The sequence below is a fragment of the Mycteria americana genome, chromosome 6, assembly GCF_035582795.1.
Source record: "Mycteria americana isolate JAX WOST 10 ecotype Jacksonville Zoo and Gardens chromosome 6, USCA_MyAme_1.0, whole genome shotgun sequence".
Lineage (NCBI taxonomy): Eukaryota > Metazoa > Chordata > Aves > Ciconiiformes > Ciconiidae > Mycteria > Mycteria americana.
The window spans coordinates 54,567,198-54,572,680 of NC_134370.1; the positions used below are offsets into that span (position 1 = coordinate 54,567,198).

At 36.3% G+C, this 5,483-nt stretch overlaps 1 protein-coding gene across 1 annotated transcript in view; it reads right to left on the reverse strand.

Annotated features, from left to right (window-relative positions):
* The window catches only part of RNF111 (ring finger protein 111), a 65,376-nt gene that overhangs the window by 59,757 nt on the left and 136 nt on the right, over nucleotides 1–5,483 (reverse strand). The window lies entirely within an intron of this gene.

Consider the following 5,483-nt stretch of genomic DNA (forward strand, 5'->3'; position numbering starts at 1 on the left):
CTCATGGTAGTATGTTGTGAGGATAATACAGAAAAATGTATCACAAAAACTGTGGAATTGATATTCAGATGATACAAATTGTCACAGCTCCAATCAGTCCAGACGAAGATCTTACCAGTGAAAACTGGAGAAATAGGGAAGAGACAAAAAATGCTGCAAGATTTGTATTATGAAAAATTGCTAGTAGGAAACAAGAAAAAACTGATGCATTTGCAGAGTCAAAAATAAAACTTGACAGCTGTCTGTGCTATATATTTTATGATGATAAATACAGGAAGTTTTCTAATGTGTTTAATCTAAGAGCTTTCAAAAGCTCTGGAAAATAACACGCACCACTCAGGTAACTGTATATTTAAGATATATGGAAGAACAAAATACCCTGCATTACAGTAAAAGGTAGATATAGAAATGACCCACTAGTCACTCATTTAATTTCATATTGTACAGCCTGACAAGGCTTTGAAAGGTTAGAAACAGCATTTTCGCAACACATTACTTCAGAAATTATGCAAATCCCTACTAAGGTCTCAAGCAGTTAGATACTCAAAGTAAGACATTTTAAGTACTTAAGTTGTCATATAATTAAGAAGGTGTGGTATATATAATTACTTAGAAATAGCTACTTTGTTGATGGTATTTTTAATGGGTCTTTTTCTTATCAAAAAACAAATATGACACCAACCTGTTAATAGAAAAGATCGCATGAGATATTCCTTCATGTTCTTTCAGTTCTTGTACAATAATGGGGCAAATATATATTTGCATTTTAATGATGAATCAGCAGCTATTTTCAGGGCAATTAGGTTTAAAACAAACAAAAGCATCCTGCATTTCATGAACTGATTTTGCACTAAGAAATTCAATAGCCATTTCCTAGCATGTACACATACTTTCAGTAGTAAAATAAAAGAAAATATTTGTGTTTGATTTACAAGTAGATAATGTTCTTCTCCTTGCTGTTCTGTACAAGAATTATAACAAGAGCTACTTGGAGATCAGAAACTCATTTCTATAACCTTCTTCTGACTGCTCCTCATCCAGTATATCAATAATACATCAAAAAGAAAACTATACATTTGGAGTGGAAAAAAATATTTTTATAGCAGTGCTGCATATTAAATTATCAATGATTCTTAATCTCAAAATGTATCTATTGTCAGGCGTTCACTGAAAATGCCTGAAATGGTATTATTCATTCTTGCTTTGTCTGCAGAGGAGAGAAATAGTGCAGCAAACGTACCAGCTAATAATTTTTAAGCATAAGCTTGGTCAGAGGTTTGAATACAGTCAGATTGATATCAGGAATTACTAAAAGCAAAGATTGAAATTGTAGTAACCAGGGAGTGTAACATGAGAACTAGGACAAGACTCAGTGTCTTTCAAAGTAAAAGGGACTCTTCCTGTTGATTTCAGTTAATCTAGCATCAGCCCAATGTCTCGCTTTTTTAAAAAAAGGGTTAGATCCAAAAAGGAACTGAGTCATTGCATCATTTATTGCTGCAATAACTAGCTTTGATGTAGTCAGCACCCAAAGTAGAATCCAAAATACTGTATTAGAAACTTGGATTTCTGAAGCAAACAAACAAAAGCCTAAAGTTAGAGTGAAAACACACATTGCAAAAATCAGTTTTTAAACAACCAGTATGTTAAGCACAGAACTGCATACAGCTTTGCTGATAAAAAAACATGGAAGAGCAACGTGTCTCAAATGAGACAGGATCCTGTTTAATCACAGGTACTTTATTGGGAGGTGACCTTCCAGCACACCCAACCCCTCCCCTTTCCTTAAAACAACATCTCTTCTTTTTAGAAGGGGATATAGACAAATGAGTGGCTGTGTGAAGAGGAGAAAACTGGGACAGCCTGTTCAACTCTAGGTGAATGCTCTAGCCAGGAGGCTTCCTTACCAAAAAAAGGCAAGAACTAATTATCTATGTTTTAAAAACACTGAATATCACTGCATTTTTACAGTGCCCAATCATGTTAAAACTGCACAGAGTATACCAACTGCACTAAGCCGTAAAAGAAGATGAAATAGCTAGTGTTTGGTCCTCCATTATGCTTCGTGTGAGGTTGGCAATAGATTGGTCAGCACTGTCGAAACTGGGATAATTTTCTATGCAGAAAAAAGCAAAATTACAGAGTCCAGAGAAAAACATTAAAAATTTAAGGACATTCACAACTTTCAGGTGTCTCACATACAAGACAGACAAAAAAGAATTTACAGGAGCACAGTTTAGGACTTCTTTGTTGTCATTTAAACATTAATATCTTGGCCAAACATTTCTCCTCTTTGAAAGTCTATTACCATTTCCTAACCAAACTTCACCACAAATTTCAAAACCTAATGGTGTAAAACAATCTTCTCTTTGAAAATTAGTAGATGTTTCAAGAGACTACAAAAAGGACAAATAGTGTATTTTTCTTTAAAAAAAAAACCAAAACAATCAAACAAGCAGGAAATTAAAAACCAGCCAACTTAATTAAAATTCCTGGAGAAATTAAAAATATTTGCAGATACCTGGAAAATAACACAGTGATAAATAACAACCAACGTGATTTGTTCATGACAATCTATCAAACCAACCTAATTTCCATTTATGGTTCCACAGACACAAATAAACTGAAGATCTTCACTTCAGCAAGATGTTTGACATTCTGTTCCACTGGCAATTTCATAAGGAAGATAAGGAAATTTGATCTGGACAGAAACTACATGAATCTGGTGCAAAACTGGTTGTACTCAGAGGATCACTATTAGTAGTTTACTACCAAACTGTAAGTTTATATAAAATAAAATTCCTCATAAATTTCAATATTGTAATATATTTGGGTAAAGGCTTAGATTATGCTTATAAACCTGCAGCTGACACAGCTTGAGATGTACTACAAAGAGCAGAAGTCAAGACTAGAGTTTGAAATCATTGCGGGGGTGGAATTCTATAAACAAGTGCAAAGTTCTGCACTTGGGAAGAAATAATCAACTGCACAGAAAAGAGATATTGTAATAAACTTGCAGAAAATAAACCAATAGGTAGAGTGGATCACAAGCAGAACATGTGAACAAGTTCATGAGGTTGAAAAAGGCATACGTCCTGCTGACATGCATGATCAGAAGTGGTGTCACCAAGATAACTCCAACAAGTTGTGGAAAGACTGGACAGGAGCTAGAGGGGTACAACAACAAGAGGTCACATGTTTCAGAACTCTGATTAAAAAAAAAAGAAATAATCCATACTTTTAATCAAAAAATAAAAGACTGAACAAAAATAAGATAACAGTCTTAGTTTATGTAAACGGATGCTACAAAAAGAAATAACACTGTCCTTTATATTCACCTTGAATAAGAAGGGTAAATTGCAGCAAAAGGGATTTAATCTAGACATTCGAAAAAGGATAGTTTAGACTAGACTAGACTGCCTGAGGAATGAGTGCAATCTGTGTTTAAGGCTTTAAGAACAGGTTAGGCAAACATCCATCAAGGCTGTTTTCATAATAGCTCATTGTGCCTTGAGGCAGGAGGATGACTGAGAATACGTCTTAAGGTCACTTTTGGCTTGCTCTGTTGGTTGTTTTTCATTTGGGGGGGGGAGTGTTAGGTGTACAGCTTTGACATCTACATGACATCAACCAACAAACAGTGAGGTTTGGGTAAATCAAACAACCCCTATAAAACAGGGCGAGTGCTGTATTTGTTAGCCCTCTCATCTTCTTTCCTGAAATTGGACACAGTAAACTTGTCTTCACCAATACTAGAACCTAACCAGTGGGTTTTGTGTGTATTTGTATAACAGTTTACCACAGTAAAACTGACAGCCCTCATTGAGACTTTGTTGCACTACTGAATTCAAAATAATATGCAAATGAAATACATTTAGGACTTTTTCATGCAGTTTAAATGATACACAAACACTCACAAAAATCTGTTTCTGTAGTCTAAAGTTAAGCTAAAGAGTTCATTTATTAACCTCAAAATCAATCCTAATGTATTTGATATTAATGCAAATGTTATCACAGAAGATAGCATAAGCAAGAATATATATTTATTTCTTACTCAAGATTGCTCTTTTATAAAATCTTGGTACCAAGTGCAACAGCAGCATTATATATCTAAAACATACATGCAACTATCAGTCCAAACTGTGTTTTCTTTTAGACTTTTGTGCATGCTTAACTTTTAAATACATGGATATTAGTCTTTGTTAACTGATAACTAGTTAAGCAAAGTATTATTTAAATACTGCAAGTGCATTTTGAAAAGAAAGAAGAGGATGGTGTTACAAATCTTTGCAGGATTCAGGACTTAATTTGCACAAAAGGTTGTTTAACCAAGATTTATTAAATAAAACGAACCCCCATTCATATTTTCATTTTTATCAATGTGCAATTTCTGAGTGAAAAGGCAGAACAAGAGGATTGTTGTGACTTAAACTGGCTTAGATGTACTTAAATTCATAGATTCTGCCTCAATCAAAGATTTAATAGCAGCTGTAACATCTAATATTGACAAAATAACTTCAAGTGTTTCCTACAGAAAGTGAATGAAATGGTCACTAAGAGGTAACACCTTCCATTACCTGGTACAAATACAGCCTAATAAATCATAACAAAAGGTACTTTATTTGTTAACAATTAGTATTATACTTCTAGAATACTTCCAATATAAAACTGTTACACAAATAGATCCACGTCTTCCTGAATTGTTCTTCCTCTAATCTTTAAAATCACTGGAGCTACTGCTTAAAGGTACTATTTCACCTGAGTAAAACTGGTAAAATCGGCATCAATTACTGAAGTATATTTCCTAAACTCTGAGAAGTCAGTGGCCACAGCAAGCTAGAAGGTACAACCCAACTTGTTAACGCGAACGGAGAAGCACCAATAATACATAAATAAATATTTTGCTTTTATTTAGGGAAAAAAAATTAAAACAAAATAATCAAAGAATTATTGTGACACGGATCCAATGAACGCTTCATTACAAGACCGAACAAACCGAAACAGCAGATAAGTAGATGTGCCTCAGCAAAGCTTTCAAAAGCCCACAAAGAGAAAACCTGCAGCAGATTCCGGCCCTGGGGACCACCACCCGCCCTTCAGCGCGGCCGGGGGGCGCCGAGTGGCTGCTCCGAGCTCCCCTAAGGCCCCGCGGGAACCTTACACTGTTCGCACTTCATCAAACTCGCTAGACATTTGCGCTAACGCACACATGCAATCACCGCACACTTATTAAACGTTATTTTTTCCTGAACAGGCCCACAGGTACATAAGGAGAAAGCCTTCTAACACAAGCTCTCAAAAGAAACCAGCGAAACACAAAGCTACACAATCACGGTTAGCGTGGTGCTTCCTTGGGCCGGTCCCAGCTCAGGAGCCGGCGACACCTCCCCGCCTCAGCGCAGGACCACGGCCCTACGCCTCCCGCCAGGCCAGGCCAGGCCAGGCCAGGCCCCGCCGCCGCCGCCCGCACCGCCCCGGGGCAC